We start from the raw sequence: 19272 nt of genomic DNA, 5'->3' as shown, positions 1-19272 counted from the left end.
TACCGGACCCGAGCGGCTGGATGCTTACTTACCGCGGGCAAGGCCAATGGTCCTATTGCACCAGCTATTGACTCGGCATGTAACGCCATTCGCCGGCAACATATTCCTGGGTGCCGTACCTCGTGGCCAGTAATCGGGAGGTAATACGGTGAGCCGTCTTTCACATTGGGAAACTCGTTTTGTGCTGAAAGCCTTCACGTTCAATGATCAGAGTCATCCTGACCAGCTTCGCGAAGGTCAGCACTGTGCGTCCTTGCACGAGCCCAGGACACTTATGCATGCCAAAACACGTTCTCATTCATTGAAATTTTTGGCTCGACAAACGTGGACAGGGTGCAGTCACACTGCGCATTCTACGAGGCGGTGACGACAGGCAATTTGGAAGCGGCCTCGTTCGCGATGGGCCCTCCGGATGAATACCACACGGGAAGAACATCTGGAAACCTGTCTCTTTTCATAGTTCTGCATCCGCACATCCAACCTTCAGCTGAAGTTTGCAACTAGACCTACGACTCACAGCCTACCTGAGGAGGTACTGCTTCATTAATTCATGTGTACGCGCTCTCATCGCCGGAACTGTAAGCTGTCTGTTTCTCGCACACAGCATTTTACAGCTAAGTACGTCGCCTCACGTAATCAAATGGAGCCGGCGGGACAGCAATAGAGAACAAGTAAGTCTCTTCAGCACTCCGACCTTCCATTCGCTCACCACATCGCCCAGACGCACACTTCCAGAGGCCCCCGGAGATATCTCGGGCTGCTTCCTACTACTCAGTGTGCCGACGCATTGGATGCAAGCTTATACGGCTGTCCTGCCGTTAATTAATAACCTAGTCCGACGATCAAGCTTCACATGTCAGCCTCCTTCTCCGCATACTGGGTAGGACCGACGTGACCCTCAGTACTGACTCCTTGTATGCGCCTGCAACAATCCAGCCTCTTCTGGAACTCTTCGAGTGCTATATCGCGTACAGCATTCATAGACACTCCCACCACTTGGCCCTGCAATGACTCGCGGAGCGGTCGCATGTCCAAGAACGTGCTCCCGGGAGTACTATACAGACTCGCGGCGGAACGTTCCTGACGGTATAAAAGGAGCTCAGAGTCTGCGACTTACAGCCAGTCTCCTCGGACAACAGCAAGACTTCACCGAAAATGCAGCTCCGTACTCCATTCGTCCTCGCAGCCGTTGCGCTCGGTGCCCGTGCCGCGACTGTCTTGACGGGTCAGTACTCCTGCGCCACCTCGGGCAACTACGAGCTCTGCAACGACCAGTGGGGCTCCGGTAAGCATGTATACCATGGCGTGAATCCGTCGCGAAACTCAATGTTGTGTTGACTCAGGCGACGGTACCGGCTCGCAGAACTCCACTTTGGAGAGCACCAGTGGGAACAGCATCACCTGGTCCACGACCTACACCTGGGCGGACAACGAGAACGACGTCAAGACTTGTCAGTGGGCTCTCTTCCGCACGACCTGCCATGTGTTGTTACTCACACGTTGTGGTAGACGCCAATGTCCAGCCGACGTCCGGTGTCAGTGGCGTAACTGTAAGTCGAGATCATGCGACTGCCTCTAAATTATCACTGACTCTGTCCGCATTGCAGCTGGCGGATATCACTTCCGCTCCCACCACCTACAACTGGGAGTACACGTCTCAGTCTTCCGGCCTAAGGGCCGACGTCTCGTGAGTGAATCGACAATAAAAATAGATAATTCAGTCTCAACCTGCTCCTTTTAGGTACGACATCTGGACTGGAACCTCCGCTGGGGACCCGGCCTCCAGCACTTCTAGCTACGAGATGTACGTTTTGAAACTGCACCAGCTCAACTATAGCTGACACTCTCGTTACGACGCGTTATCTCAGCATGATCTGGCTCTCTGGCGAGGGGGGGTGCGTGCATTTGCAATTTTAGGGAAACTTTTCCTGATCGATCTGGTCTTCAGCATTGAACCTGTCGGTTCCCAAATCGACTCCGGCATCACAGTCGCTGGCAACACCTGGAACCTCTGGTCCGGCCCCAACTCCAACTGGCAGACCATCTCGTTCGTCTCCGCGAACGGCAACATCAACAGTTTCACCGCGGACATCAACGACTTCTTCCGTACGTCTTGATTTCCGATGTGTCCACCGCACTGGCTCTGACCTGATTCTCCCGCCTCCCGCAGAGTACCTCGAGGAGAACCAGGGAGTGGACACTTCCCAGGTATGTCACTCGTGCAAAACGTTGAAAAGGGAGTTGAAGACGTTGATTTTGTTGTACAGGTCCTGCAGGCCATTCAGGCCGGAACCGAGGCATTCACCGGTACCGCGACGCTCACGGTCTCCGACTTCAGCGTCACTGTCAACACGTAAGAGTGGTCTCGCGCGCAGAAGCGTAATGTCTGGGGTGATTGTACGCAAGTCGATATCACAGGGGAGTGTTCGTGCGATAGTGTCGCTGTCGTGATGTCATTCCGCCTGCTGAATCAAAACCATCCACATCGTTGACTGTGAATCTAACGAACTGGATTCGACCAACTCTCAGTGCGGCACTACAACAAATTGTGAATAAATGATGCATAAGGATATGACGCACGATACAGGTATAAATAGACGACGCAGTACAACACCGATCCACAATCCGGTGACGACGAAGACCAAGTATCAGCGTTCAGGGTATCATACAACATATTGAAAGATCGTAAGGCCACAAGGCGGCGAGGAGTCATGTCGTAGTCGTTCAATAGGTCGTTTCATACATAAAGGAACAATAAGTTATGGGGGCTTTGTACAGATGAGTCCACGCTGTTAGCTGTTGAACGTTCGGTTTGCGCACCAAGGAAAGATATATCCTCCTCTCATACCATCGTCGCAGAGTTCTCGGTCTCCAGATGGACCTCGAAGGTGCTGATATCTGAACTCTCTTGCCACGGTGCCTTGTGAGGGGCCATCGGCGACCGAGTCATTGAATCGGCGAAGGCGCGGGTTTGTTCCGTAGAGACACCTTTCCAGATGCGAATAATAATGAGATCAAACGTAAAGCCCGCGAGTTGCACGCTCTGCAACCGACGGTCTCTCAGTACAAAGGAAAGGAGTGCAGGCATGCTACGTACGATATCGGTTGAGGGATAGTACCCATTTGACTGGACCATCTCCATGATGACGCTGACCGCGACAGACAGCGTGTAAAGGAGCGCAGATTCAATGAAGATGCGGATCATTCCTTTAAGTCTGTCTCGTTTCCGCGAGCGCAATTTGAAGTACTCGGAGGTCAGCTTGCGTGTCTTCCAGAGCGGGTACACAATCATGCCTGCAATTCACAGCCTTGAGTCAACGCGCACTAGGGTAAAGAGTGATCCGTACCTGTGGTGACGACGTTCAAGGCTAGCGTTAACGAGAAGTAGGCATACAGCCATGGGCGCATCTGTGTCGCCAAAGGGATTGACGTATACAGATGGAGGGTGCACAGATAAAAGACGTCCATGACAGCGCAGGCTGCCACGCCGAGCCAAATCAAAATTGGGAGCGCCACGACAGACCACCGCTGCGTGGAGACACTGTAGACGACCCAACAGCGGTATATCTGAACATACTCAGAATAACTCAGGCTCATGAAGATGAGCGGCATACCAAAGCAGCGTCGGAAATCAATGCACAAAGACGCGCCCAAACACTCTTGTAGAGGTCAGCTTTGCTAAACAGTCATGACGAGAGTCAAACGTCACTCACTCGCATGACATTGACCCAATTAGAGAGCTTTTCGAATTCACCCTTTGGGCCGCCAGGGCCGGTGTACAAGATGAAGGCAATGATGTTGTGGTACAAGTTGAAGGACACATCGAGCGTCCCGACAATAAGGAGGGCAATGGCGATAGACATCCATGGCCATGATCTCGCTGACTTTGAGGCTTTTGAGCGATGGATCCAGGAGTACATGCAGATTGCGAACGTCACCACATGCATTCCGTACGCGATGCTTTCCGCGAAGAGGGCGACAAGCTGGGCCTCCGTGATGGGGAATGCGGGCGCCATCGTCGCGCACAGCGAGGGGCAGTGGAAAAGAGAGCCATAGATCTCAGCCACGCCCGTAAGTATTTGTATCGGCTGTGGGTCTGACGCATCACGGGCGTTCCCGCCTCAGGGCGTCCGGACGAAATCATCATCACTGATCATGACAGCCCGAGATACTTCAGTTAAAACGGGACTAAGTCCTTGTGCCGTGCCCCCCTCCGACTGCTCTGGACCCGTAATACCCACTCGCTGACTGCGGCCAAGGGAATGGACCTGTCGCAACGAAGACAATGTCGATCACCTATTATGCCACCAGTGAGAGGCACGGAGAACGTGCCGCGCCGACACCGAATCAACTGAATAGCAAGTACTGCATTTATGATCATATGAAACACTTGGCGATTTTCTGCCTGGCTCAAGCCTCAGGAGGCCTCAGCGGTATACGAGAGTACATAAGTAGTGGAGGGATTTGGAACGGCCGTTCCGAACTCCTTCCGAGCAATTAATCAAGGCTCAAAATACGGTGGCTCCAGCACCGCCACAACGAATTCATGCACCGTGACGATCATCTAAGTACAGTCATCCGCTAGCGAGGTCCGATAGACAGATGGTATGCGTCCTCCATCAGCGAACGATGCTACTTATACGGATGAAATCTTTGGCGTGAGCGACCTCGAGTTGTAGCACTGGATCGTTCTGGTGCGGCCCAACAGCACCAAGTCACGTTAGCAAGCAAGACATCGATTTCAGCGCGGATGAGTCCTTGACAGTGTCTCATGCGGTCGCCAGGCCAATGGGTGGGTTCCTTTTCGTGAGCCTTGCGATCATGACATGCGTATAGTAGATCCACAGACGGATGCTCATCTCCGAGCACAGCCCCCACGTCAACGCAGATAGACAGGTGGTTCCAGGAACAGTCATGACATAGCGGGAATGAAGGTAGGCACGAAGCTAAAACAGTTCAGTGCAGCATTGATAAGAGCGCTAGTCTGTAGGGCTTCTATGTCGCTCGATCGGAGTCAGACATCGACATAGTTCGACGAGGACTGCGAATACCTGTTGCGGCCCCATTTATGAACCGCTTCATGCTCGGACTTTTCTTTTGGGCCGAGGGCTCGCGGGATCGAATCGCAACAGCCTTTACATCGCCAATGCAGACAACAGAAGTCCAAGACGGCGCATTTCACGCCGTGGCTATGAACCGCGGGGAGATGTCATCAACTCTGGCATCGAGACTCGACGGGCTCTGATCAGACATCTCAGTCGGGACTACATAGTGGCACATCGCATCGGCGAACATACCTGGCCTTCGCGACGCCCACCCTTCCAAACGAGTCGCCGCCATTGCAAGACCATGGCAGCATGCGCTCCCGGCTTGTACCTGCCACGGGCTCGAGACCCAGGTTCTCCATGCGTGTGGAGAGTGATGTGCTGTGCCAGTACTGAAGTTCGGACTGGCGCGTATGCGCAGAGGACTGGATCTGTTCGCCTGCAACGCCATTCCAGATGCGCGCGAGGACGAGATCGAAACATATTCCCGCGACCTGCACGCTCTGGCATCAGGATCAGTCATTAGCCTTGTAGAGCTCAAATGATCTCCTCACCGCATCGATCGCGAAGTAGTAGACGTTAAATTCCAGAAAGTCCGTGACAGTGACCGCGATGACCGTGAGCGTGTACATGAGGGCGGATTCCACGAGAATAGCGTTCACGACAGTGAAGGAAATTCGACTTGACCCCTGACCTGAGGTGAGAAGTGCTGGAGTCTGCCTATGTACGTCCCACAAACGCCAAACAGCAAGCCCTGCGCAAACAAATAAAGTAGCCATTCATATAAAGCCTGCTGTCCACCATTCGCGGTACGGTAGTCAATTGCTGGTGCGTCAAAAGATCGATGGTGATTCCGCATCGGACAGTGCAACGATGAGCTGATAGCAGACATACTAGCAGGCGTTAATGAATGTCAGTTCGGACACAGAGATTTAGATGCGTCCAGGTGCCTCCTTACCCGCAACCCATTGATCCAGCCGTTTTGAACTCTGTATCGGAGCCGTCGGGTCCATGGCTGAGTATGAATGCCAGAATATTGTGACAGCAGACCAAACAGATGTGCGAAGTGCCTAGAACGAAAATGGATACGGCCACGAATACCCAGGACCAATAAGCGGGTCCCGGAAGGGAGCGTCGAGAACGACGGGACCAGGTGCACACACATGCAGCGAACGCTACCAGATGAATGCCGTAAGCGATACTGGCAAGTGAAGAGGGAAAACAACTGAGCCTCGGATATTGAGAGTGTGCGCATGTCGAGACTAGGTCAAATGATTGTGTGTGAGGCAACGAAGGCAATACTGCCCAATAGCTCGTGCTTTATGGGACGAGGGACAACCGGCGACAAATCGAGATTGATGAATGCGTGAAACCGCAATCGCGTTTGTGGTCTGATATTCAGTCGCCGTAGGCTATCCAAGACAACTGGTGACTCGGCACCAACCCTCCTACCGAGCGTCCATGAAGTGACATCCGGCAACACGCTGAACCGCGGACCTCAGCTTCAAGGTGATGATTTGCTAGCCGTCCCGTAGCATCGTATGGTTAATTCGAGGTTTCAGCGGATGGAACGCCTGCGCCGCACACGCGAGTTGCCAACAGCAGCTATGCCGCAGCCCGGCTTCTGAAGGCGACGCGCTCACTGGCAATGTATAGTGAGGTACAAAAGCCCCATAAAACCTGTTGAACGTCCAAATTCATAGAGATGGAGCACATTAGGACACCTATAGACGAACATGACGATATTTTATGACTCACTATGAGGATCTGTACTAGGCTTCGCCGTGCTTCTCCGAGCGATACTGGAAGGAAGCATCTGCTTCTCGTGCCATATCTAGCTCAAAATAGGTTGCGGAACGCGTCCTGTGGCCCGTGGATAAGCCGTGTGAACTGTGTGGAACTCGAAGACGATACCATCCGGTGCTGTTCAACTTGAAGCATCAGCACTCCGAGTCTTCTCTCCGAGATATAACAAATGTTTCAGGAACTCTTGGTTCCAGGCTATGTCCGCTAAGACAGACGTATATTTGGAGCTCCAGCCTGAATCAACATCAAGGCCCATTCCTGCGCGAATACCATCTCGAAGTGCGTACCTAGGACCTGTTGTTGAAGGTCTTAATGCTTCGCAATCGGTCAGTCGCCTCGCAAGTATTGGTTTTGTACTTCGCCGTCCCTGGGCCTTCTCACTTCAGCTTTTCAGGACGCGCTGGGTTCCGGGAACATGCGGCGTCGCGAGGGTACAGTGGCTGCCGAGACCGCACGCTAAGTTGGTGATCACTAGCACAGCGGGCACAGACTCCTTCCCCAGAGTTCGCCGGAACTATGCTTCACTCGGACTTGAGCCCAACTTAAGCCCTTTGGCAGGAGGTAGTTGAAGTGTGCGGTGACATTTGCTACAGCGACGGCAGGCCGCGGACGACGAGAAACGAGAAACGAGTCCTCCTCGCTGTGAAGGAGGCTCCGAAAGTGCTCCGAACCTGGTTCGGGTCGTCTCGGGAATCCGTTGCTGGCTCCGGCAAATGCCGCGAGGAACCATCAACCGTCCGGCGTCTTGGCCACAACCGTGCAGAAGACCGACTGCAGCTGCCAGCAAACTACCGAACACGTCGTTGTCGTGTCGTACTTCTAAGAGCAGTCGTCAAACAATCATTCCACCACCGTATGCGATCAGCAGACAGCACTATCGCAAGTACTCACCGTTGGCGTTGTGACGCGAGACTTGTTTCAAATCAACTTCGTGTAAGTATTTATTAATTCATCCCATTCACAGGAAGACTGGAACTTTAGAATCTTGCCAAAATCACTATTGAAACGCGGGGAACACTGAAACGCTGACGAAATAGGTCATCATCGACAACCTGTTAACTTCTACGCCCTTTTTTGCTTGAAATGTCTTCTAGACCCGCATGCAGTTGGAAGGCGGAGCCTGCGACGTCAATACCACACATACGGCCGTTGTGCCATAGGCCTAAAACACTCGCACGACATTGCGATTAGGCAGACTGTCCATGAGACGGCATGTGGCACTGGCAGTTTCCTGGACCCATAATTCACGGAGACCACCACATTCGGACGTTGCGTCTCATGCTAAATGGTCTTCACTTATCCGAGTCTCCCGCCCCGTCTTCTCCGCCCAGGGCCTTGATGGAATTCCGCAAATATCGAGATTGACGCGGATCACATCCCATTGCCAGCGGCTTATGGTTAAGCGAGCGGCTTTGATACATACATAAAGTACGGAGTCTACAAACCCCCATGCTCATTACCCCACCCGAGAACGTCCCACCATGTCCGTCAAGTACACCTCAGTGGAAGATATCCCACTGGTACGTGTCATTGGCACGATTGTTGTTGAATTGGCCTTACATTGTAGCAGATTCACCAGGACCTGCGGAGAGCATTCCGTACCGGGAAGACCAAATCCGTTGCCTTCCGCAAGCAACAGCTGTTGAATCTGTGTTATCTCGTTCAAGACAACTGGGAGCGCATCAAGGATGCTTTCATGTCCGACCTGGGACGTCCACGCGAGGAGTCCGAGTTGTGCGTATTGTTAAGTGACCTCCGCCCATGTCTGCTGACGTCAACACCATAGGCTCGAGCTGAATGGCACGCTCATGGAACTGAAGGAGGCATACGACAACGTTGAGAAGTGGGCGTCCCCCGAGAAAGCCCCGTTCTCATGGCTGTGGTTCGCCATGTCTCCCGTGATGAGAAACGAGCCGAAAGGCGTCGTGCTACTGATCAGCCCCTTCAATTACCCGCTGTACCTCCTTCTCTGCCCACTGGTGCGACTTTTTGGTTGGCTTCTTTTGAAGTAGCTCACCTTCTGGCCTCGTGTCCAGTCGGGCGCTATAGCCTCTGGGAATGCAGTGCTGATGAAGCCCTCGGAGCTCTCTCCGGCGATGGCTGCGTTGCTCACCGAGCTCATTCCGAAGTATCTTGACCCGGAAGTGTACCGAATCGTGAATGGTGGTATTCCGGAGACGACGAAGGTATGCTATGTCTCGTATGCACATACCTGGCGTTGGTGCTAATGCTGAAGGTTCAGATCCTCGAACTCCCGTTCGACCACAGTAAGACGACTTGCCTCCATGTAAGACGCTTTCCTAAGCTCGTCCCTATTCATAGTCCTGTACACGGGAGGAGGTGGCGTTGCACGAGTCGTTCTCGCAGCGGCAGCGAAACACCTCACTCCGGTGACATTGGAGGTGAGTCCATTCTGCTACCGATAAGATTCAACATGGTTAACCCACCTTGGTCAGCTCGGAGGGAAATCGCCATGTGTTATCGACCCGCGGTGCGATGTCAAGACGGCGGCGAAGCGCATCATGTGGGGGAAGCTCATCAACGGTGGCCAGGTGCGTATCTCTAGATATCCCTATGTGGCAGCTGAATCTCATGGGTCGGAACGCGCAGCTCTGCCTGTCGCCGGACTACGTCCTCGTTCCGGAATGGTTCCAGGACACCTTCGTCGAGGCGCTCAAGAACGCATACTACGAGCTTCACCCGGTCGACCCCGAGGTGTCCGGGCAAGTCACGAGGATGGTGAACGAACGCCATGCGGCGCGGGTCAAGTCCCTCATCGACAATACGAAGGGCACCATCGTCTTTGGTGGCAAAGTCGATTTGCAGAGCAAATACGCAGCGCCGGCGCTGATCAAGGATGTCCGCGGAGACGACTCCTTGATGAGCGAGGAGCTCTTTGGACCATTCCTTCCGGTCGTACCTGTGAAGGATGTGGATGAGGCCATTGACTTCATCAATGAACGGTGCGCACACCTCTATTGGCTCATTGCCCGTTCGCTCACTTGCGGTTCACATTCAATGCAGTGACCATCCATTGAACGTTTATGTCTTCACAAACGACGCGGTCTTCAAGGAGAAAGGTTTGTGCTCATCATCACCCGAGTAGGGCATATCGTCACCAGAGCTTCGTGCTAGTCTTCAGCAATACCCAGAGCGGAACGGCAGCCGCCAATGATACTATCTTGCATGTCATGGGTACATCTCTGTCATGCATACTCTTGTTCGCATACTCATCTTCTTGGCAGCGGAAGGAATGCCGTTCGGTGGTGTCGGAGCTAGTGGCAGTAAGTCTCAGTCACGTTTCGGTGTTCACTTTTGACGTCGTTCGCCCATAGCCGGTTACACAACGGGCAAGTATGTCTTCGACACGTTCACGCACAAGCGCTGCACAATGGATGCCCCGAACTGGCTGGATTCGGCGCTGATGGCGGCGCGCTACACCCCGTATAATGTAGGCCCACATGGATCTCTGCAGCTGTATTGCGCTCTGAAAGATCGTTGACATTGCAGAAGGGCGCGTTGCGCCGTCTCAACTGGCTCTTCTCGCGCTCGCTGCCTCCACGCGATGGAAGCATGCCGCTGGCGAAGAAGCTGTGCTACAGTGCTATCATCGCCCTGGCCGGCCTTTCTGCCGTGTGGTTGACGTTGACGGGCAAGTTGACCGCACGGCTGCCGTTACTGCTTTTGCAGAGATCGTGAGGCTTCGTGGTCGTGTTTCAGTTAGACACTTGGGTCCAGCCTCAGTAGAAGATAGTATATATGCACTAGATGCGGCCGCGGCCGATGATTTCACTCATTACTAGTTAACACTCGACGTCGACAATCATTCCAGGACATCCTTTCGTTTATGACACTGCTACCGTTCTCTACAACGTTACTAGTTTCCATTGCTGAACAAAAAGAGACACCTCTCTACTATTCATACAATACTGTCTGCCGATGCACCTCATGATACGCGACTTCCTGCATTTACTATGCAATCATATCCATAGTTCGTCCGCATAGATCTCACGCCCGCGATGCGCCGAGGGCATGGACCGGTAGACAGCATCTAACCTACATGGTATCCGAAAGGCCAAAGTCCTCGATGAAACTCAGTACGTCCCCCTCTGCCTCTTCCTCAAATGAAAGACACTATCCCGCGAGCACACCACGGGGCGAGTAGTCTAGTCATAACCGCTACCACGTCTTGCGACCTCTTCCGGCAAACGACCACCTGGACCACGCGCAGCGCGTCGAAGACGGGTCTTCCTATCACAGCATGCAAGGGGATCAGGTCGGCGGTGTCGAAAGCTCGTACGTTGGCGCTAGACTTCCAGGATCCTGGATGATCGCCGCATTTGAGTACGATCCGTGTCAGTCGCGGACTACCGACACTTGCTAGAGCTCGGGTCAATTGAAGCACCGTCTCAATGTCCGTGAGGGAGCGATGCCCGCTGTATAGCTCGACAGCCTGTAAGGACATGTTATGACGCAAGTCGAGATGAGCAACTAGGGACAGTCGGTCACCTCGTGTTAGACAAGGGCGAACAGGGTGTAATTTTGCTTACATTTCTTGTTCAACGCGACGAGCTCTCGGAAGTGTACCAAGGACGGTCCTATAGCTTGAAGCAATTCGTTCAATACGGTCACATGCTTGTCTGCGACGCGCGTTTCCAGAGATTCAATGGACGTGTGTAGTGACGAATCGACAAGCCATTGAACGAGCGGGATGACGAGGGCTTTGTTCGAGACACTGATGCGGAGGTGCCGTAATTCGCAGCTAGTTGGGTGTTTGCTGCGGCGCAAGAGCACTGAATCGACTGGCGACGGAGAAGTGGCATGAGAAAAGCGCAGGTTGCCTTCGAATGCAACCCGGCGGAGCTGTGGGAAACCGCACAGGACACGAAACAGGACGCGATAGTTCTCGAGCACTACCCCGCAGAGCGTGAGATCAGTGACGTTCTTGCAAGCCCGGAGTGCGGCATAGAATGAGGTGTGAAGAGGGCAGGGAAGACATTGTCTGAGCGTGAGTTTCTGCAGGGAAGGCATCAATGATGCTAGGACGACGAGTGCAGATTCGAGAGTGCGTCCTGAATTGATCTCGGACGCTCCGTCCAAGTCGAGTGCCAGAGTTCCTACGAGGTTGTGTCTCACGCGCTCGTGCTTGAAAGCCGATTGAGCCATTGAGCTGACCGTGTTCAGAGCACCGATATCGACCTTCTCATATAACAGGTGAACGCTGTGCGGATACCACGTTCGCGAAACCATGGCGCAGATGTGTAGACTGTGTCGATCACAAGCGAGCCAGCCGATGATCTCGAGGTGTAGTTCCACAGGAATCCGCGCTGCTAGGATAGGCGAGAGAGGTTGGAGGCCGTCCACAGACATGCTACAGCGACCGCAGTTGAAGGATGGCCATAGCTGGACTATCCGCCGACACGAGCGTACAGCGTCCCTATTAGAATTGATAAGACTCATCGGACGCCGTAGCATGTCTAGAGGACGCATGATAACTCACCGACTCCTTGAACGTTTAGCGGCTGCTTCAGGGTCCCTCGAGGACTTGGATACGAGGCCCTCTGGGGTCATGGAGGCGTAAAACTGGAGTGATGGTGAATTGTAAGAGGCGAGCCATGTGATGGACCGTTACTTATCTGACTCGGGGCGTCCAGGAGAAAAGGCTATCATCCGCCATCTTTCGCACACATTGATCAACGTAAGACCAATTGTGCACTTGCTGCGACATAGACACCTAGATAGCCTAACGGCGTAGAGTCATCGAATATGCACAAAAATCATACTGTACGGCGTACCTCATGCGATCCTCGGATAATATAGTCTTCACTACAGACTGTGTGGAGCTCTGAGAGTACTTACAAGTGGACGCTGCTTACGCAGGCTCGGACAATCTAGAGTTCAAGTTGGATTGAATGGGGATTACTGAAGTAACGCCCCACGTATCTTCACGTAAGCTGCATTGCCGCTTCATGACTTCGGGTGAATTCGAATTGAGACGCACAGCCATTGATCACGATCGCGTCCTGAATGAGATATTATGAGACTCAATGGGTCCACAAAGTGAAGATTGTCTGAAGACTCATCACGGCCGCGGCGACGTAGACCGATTTCTGTGAATGACGACAATTCTATGACTCTTCTGTAGATTGTCAATGTCCCAAGTCCTCAGGTCAGTGAGGTCTGCCCCTAGGCTTCTGGCGATCCCTGCTGTATGGCTGGCATGGTATGGGGGGCCGCTCCCCATCTACACGCGATACGCGCTAACGCGGCGACACAGGGCCACCATTGCGTTCATAGCGTTCCTCCTGTCGGAGGCATGGGCAAACATCAGAGACGTCTCTTCGGCGACGCCATCTTCGATCCACGTTAACGTCGCACTGTCCATGCTCGTCACGATAGAGCTCGTCGCTGGTTTGGTCCAAGCTGCCTATGTGATCCCGGCCTTCGAGGGACTGTCCAAGCCTGGTGATATGGTTGTTTGACGAGAATAGACCGGTCCCTGTCGTGTATACCTGTTTCCCGTTTGCTTCCTCCGTTGTTTTCCTCGTGTTCGTGCTGTGCCTGTTGTCCTTAGTCGTTCTGTCGATGTTGTCCAAATAGTTATGTACAATCTACTTACCTGACTCGCAAAATCTGATGAAGAGTGTACCTTTAGACTTTGAATCGCTCAGGAAGTCTCGTCAGTGGATACACAATCGCACCTGGAACTAAGCAGTCCAAGTTCCCGTCTGACTGCAGACTGATCCGAGCTTATGCCATTGTGCCTATGATGCGGGGACAATGACAACAAGCCGTGAAAAGTGAACGGAAGGGGCCAACAGAGTAAGAGAAGACGGTGACTATGAGTGGAAAGGGAGAGTCCAACGCCAACACATCACAGAAACAGAACGATAGCCACGAAGCGAGCAGAGATGCAGATCGAAAGGAGAAATGTCCGAGGCAGTTGCGGGCGGGCGGTGCGTACGCACGAGGGCGTTGCGCGACCCAGACGAAGCGCGACCACCCACGCATTAAGGTTAGGGTTGTCATGGGAGGAGGTAATTCCACTCCGTCACCCAGCAACTACCTGCGCGACCAAATTCTCACAAGCCTGCGGGTGGCGATAGGTATCAGCAAGGGGAGGACGTACGTATTACTCTGGTTGAGCATGCGCTCGCCGTAGCCGGTAAGGTCCGTGATGCGCGCATTCACCGTCGTGCTCGTCACGTTTAACAGCGAGGCGATGAACGTTTGGTCCGTGCAGAATCCGCTTATGGCAGCGGTGCCGTCGCTGGGCATGAAATAATCGCAGCACAAGAATTGTGAAGGTGTGAGCGCCGCGAGCGACACAAAAGGTAGTGGATGGGCAGACTGACCTTGTTCTGCATCTCGATCTTGATCGCGTTCGGCAGCGACTGTCAGACGGCGAGGTAATTATTCTCGATGTGGAGGGTGTAGAACCAGAGAGACGTGCCAACGACGAGAATGGCGGCGAGATCCAGGATGAGCATCCAGTTCGGCACGACGACGCCCGTGACAGGCGCCATGGGGAACAACATCGCGATAAACGAGGCGATTCATCACGCGAGGAGGTCGACGCCCATGATCAACCCAGCTGCAGGGACCCCCAGTCGGTTCGACGTTTGGGACCTAGGAGTAGGCAGTCAACTCAACTGCTCAGTCACAGCGATGATGACGATTTCGCCATCAAGTCGGGCCTGCGCTCGACAGTAGAGAAGACGATGGAGGCAACGGTGCGCAGCGGCGAAGAGGGGCATGTTCACGAAGGACCAGAAGCCCATAAATAATCTTGAACTGCTTAAACATCTTGGTGGGCTGCAGTGTTGAGTCTGCGTGCGGGCGCTCCCGAACAATAGGCCGATACGGACGTTGTGGGAGTAGTGAGGGCGGAGTACCGAATCAACTCAGGCGAAGAAGGAACGTAGGAAACAGGGAAAGGCTGCTCCAGAGAGAGGACGCGACAGAGGAGGTTGCAGCAATGGGCGAGGCGTTGATGCAGATGGATGGGCAGGTCGATTCTGGCCGATTCACTTTCAAACTCCGATGCCAATGTTCACGCGCTCACGGGCCGCTCCAACGCTGTCACACGTGGCGAGCCTTATGGCGCGCAAACGTGAGGACTAAATGGAAGCCCCTCCTCCTCCTCCTCCTCCACCGCTCCTGTCACGGTAATAACCGCCACTGGCAAGCAAGTCAAGTTGTAGCTGTACATAGAGCTCGTCTGCTTCCGTCGCACAGCTGGTCCTGCACTACAGCTCCGGCGGGTTTCGCGAAAACATACCTTTGGCCTGTCCGTACACGGTGTCTGCCTTTCGATCCACCGTGCCGCCTTCTCTATCCCGTACTGCAACGCTCCCACCTTCCCGCAGCACTGGCCGAACTTCGCGAAACTGGTGTACGGAATGGGCTCGATGCTGTCCGGTGCTCTCTGGTGTAGCAACTTGTGCGCGTAGCTCACGCCGTTGCCTAGCCATTAACGGCCGGCTACCTCAAGCAAAGTATGAAGAGCCCGAATGTTACTCTCCGGGGCTTATATTACCTTCGGGGAAAGTAACGTCCTCCGCGCGAATGCCAATGCTTACTGTGGCTGCATGGCCCGCACTTAACTCGTCGTGGTACGTTATTCACCTGCCAGGAGACTATCTCTGCGCACTCGTCGGTTCCATCGGGTCCGGGACACCGTCAAGAGTGAGAGTCGCATGCTGTTGGATATCCTAATGTCTGCGCTTGGTCCAATGCTCGGGAACGCAGGAGACCATTACACATTCCTTGGTCGTTGCATACGCGCCGTGCGGTATTGCCCCGTTCTCAAAGAAGGAGTATCGTTGAGGGATGTGGCTGAGTACGTGCCTTCTCGACTCCGAGGTTCCTGCGAGATCTCATTCTTTGGAGAACAGATGACCTATCCGACTACATGCCGCTGAGCTCCTGAGTATGACTGCAATGTCGAACGACGGGACGCTCGGACAGTCAGGTGCTAGTCCTTGATGATATAACACTGACGACCTGTATCAGACGGCGAGGCGTCATCTCATACTGTTGCCCTCGTCATGGCCTCGCAGGTAATATCGCTTGGCAAGGGTTGGTATTGGAAGGATCGCGACGCAGCATCCTATGTTTCCGTGGTAAACGAGCTCCCTCAAGATGCACCCGGGACCAGTTCTCCTTGGACGGCAGCACAGAACTTCCCGTCCGAGATTCACGCCGAGCTCATGAAGGCGGGACGTATCCCCGACCCCTTCATTGGCTTTAACGAACACGACGTGCAATGTGGGTCTCCGATGTGATTCATGCAAGACTCCGCTGACGGCTTCCCACAGGGGTGGGCGAAAGAGAGTGGCTGTACTACTGCTCGTTCGCCCTTCCTGACGGCACGCAGAAGGCTCTACATGCTGAACTGCAATTCGAGGGCTTGGACACCATATGCGATGTCTACCTGGTGAGCGGCACTCCAGTCTCGTGAAGTACAACAGAAAGAATGTGGGGGCGCAGCGTTCCTGTCGTGCGCCGCTTGTTCGAGACGGACCTCCCGCATACAGCGCACAGGGATGTTTGCTAACGAGGTGCACAGAACTCGATTTTGCTACGAGGCGGATCGGCTTCCGTCGTGTGGAGCTTATCCAGGAGCCCCTGCAGGAACCAGACCAGTACGGCAAGGGGACAACCTTTCTCTTCGAAGTGAACGGCGTTCGGATGTTCATGGGCGGTAAGGCACACAACTTGCTCGTCTGAATCCGTCTGATTGAATACCGGATAGGCTCGAACTGGATCCCCGCACACAGCTTCCTCACTGAGCTCACGCCCGAGCGGTACAGGGCGTGGCTCACCCTTCTCAGAGATGGTAATCAGAACATGGTCAGGCTGTGGGGCGGCGGTGTCTATGAACCAGATGTATTCTACGACACTTGCGACGGTACGGCTTCGAGCTGTTCTCTTCGGGATGTGCACTTGGACTCACGATGTCTGCTGCGGCGTGGTGACAGAGCTCGGGATACTGGTGTGGCAAGACTTCCAGTTTGCTTGTGGTGTCTACCCTGCGCACGACGAGTTCGTGGAGAATGTGAAGAAGGAGGCGGAGGACAACGTCAAGCGGCTGAGGCATCACCCTTCTCTCGCACTGCTCTGCGGAAATAACGAAGGTACGCTTGCAGTTTTAGGCTAATGACCTCTTCACGGCTGATACTGACGAATGTGAAGATTATCAACAAGTGCTGCAGTGGGGCGGTGAGCGTGCATCTCCATCGAGTCATAACACTAAGTACTGCCGGTATTGACTCAAGACGTGCCGCAGGTATATCGGACCTCCCTGCACGTCGTATCTACGAACATGTCTTACCCGAGGTGGTGGAAAGACTCACCAATCCGCCTATTCCGTACCATCGTGGATCACCGTACGGCGGCGAAGAGTGGGATACCACTGATCCGACTGTAGGCGACGTCCATCAATGGGATATCTGGGCAGGGAAGGAGCGGCCATGGCAGGAGTACGGCGAGCGCGGGGGTCGTTTCGTCAGGTATGTCCGCCTCCTACTGCGAAGGGCGCGCAAGGCTCAGTGTGGGTCGTGCGGGATAGCGAGTTTGGAATCCCGTCGTTCCCGGATATCAGGACAGTCGATTACTGGCTCGGCGGAAACACGGAGGAGAGGCGCGCACAGAGCAAGTTGATGGCTCAGCATAACCGGGCTGGAAACCACGAACGACGGTTCGCGATTTTGATGAATGAGAACTTCAGGTTTACTAGCAATCTCGAGAGGTGAGTAAGAGGGAGGGCGACTACAACATGCTTTGAATGCGCACTGATAGACTCATATGATGACAGGCATGTGTACAACACACAGCTGATGCAAAGCGAGGCTGTGAGCTTCGCGTACAGGGTGTGGAGGAGGGCTTGGAAGGGAAGAGGTAAAGAATATGTACGTCATGCGTTCATGCGTTTATGGTTGGTTCGTGTGTCGTTTCGTTGACACCGTTTCTACAGACATCCGGCGCGCTGGTCTGGCAGCTGAACGATTGTTGGCCGGTTACATCATGGGCCATCGCGGACTTCTTCGTAAGTCGGTTATGTCGACTATGTTAACATCAAGAGTGGCTGATGTTTTTTCTTGCGTCAGCTGCGTGCAAAGCCCGTGTATTATGCGATCAAGAGGGAACTCGCGCCTCTGAGCGTCGGGATTCTTCGGACAGTATGCTCAATCATAACGACGTTCAGATTGGCCCTGACTATCGCATTACCAGGTTCACAACAATCGAGGAAACGACCGACCAAAACAGGTACGCTCGGCAATGGTCGGGTTGTGACAAAATGGCATCTTAGATCGAGTCCGCCATATAGTTTTACGAGTTCGGGGCGTTCCGCTCTATCGAAGCCACTATCGAGGTGTGGGCTTGCAACAGCACCCTTTGGCCTCGACAAGTCAAGTTGATCCTACACTTTGCGGACCTGGAATCCTCGTGGACCTACCAACAGGAATCTGTCGTAACATTGCTCCCGAATCAATCAACTGAACTGTTTCAGATCCCTTGCCCTGGCCCGCCTTCGACGACGTCCGGTCGCCTCGGACCCGGCCTCACGACGTCGTACACAGTCGTCGCAGCTGCCCGACTGGTTGATCTTCAAACTGGCGATCTCCTGGCCCGATATGTGGATTGGCCTCAGCCGTTCAAGTACATCGACCCGCCTCGACCTGGACTTCAGTTCGACCGCGTAGGCGAGCACATCTCCGTGCGAGCAGATAGGCCTGTCAAGGGCTTATTCCTGACTGCTGAGGACGATGTTGCGAACCTTGTCCTCTGGAGTGACAACGCGCTGGATCTGATGCCTGGAGACGAGCAAGTAGTGGTTGCGAGAGGCGCGAAGGACAGCGTGGTCAAGTACACTCACATCGGGTCCGACCAGACATATGTTATATAGGTCGTAGGGTCTCAATAACGCCAGACTATGATTCTGTCTTTCCAGAAGTGGGCACGATTATTCTGTCTTTCTAAGGGGCCTAGCTTGTGAGGCATGAGTGCTTCAATTTGAATATCGAAATCAGATTCATTTAACAAGCGCGTGAACGCTTGCGTGAATTCCGCCGCGCTTGGGCAGCATTGGGTCGGTTGCAAACTACCGTTACTACGTCTGAGCTGCACTTGGCTTCATATACTTACGCCTTGTTCGAATTCATACCATTGGACTACTCCCTGTGTCTCGCTGGAAGTCCTGACAGGTCCTCCAATTCGCAGCTACCACGTCCACAGTCCGTTTCGTGGCTGCCGCCCAACGAAGGCGGCATTGGGAGGCTTTCAGGCGTCATCTCCGGCCAGTATTTATCGTCAAACACTTCTCTCGCCTACCCCATATCCCCAGCATGGGCAACTGGACTCGCCTGCGCTCTGAGGACGGCAAGCACGGCTACGCTGTGCTAGAAGAGCAGATTGA

The sequence above is a fragment of the Fomitopsis serialis genome (genome assembly GCF_022376445.1).
Source record: "Fomitopsis serialis strain Sig1Antser10 chromosome Unknown B0H18scaffold_261, whole genome shotgun sequence".
NCBI classification, from domain to species: domain Eukaryota; kingdom Fungi; phylum Basidiomycota; class Agaricomycetes; order Polyporales; family Fomitopsidaceae; genus Fomitopsis; species Fomitopsis serialis.
Note: the sequence above shows the minus strand (reverse complement) of the source record.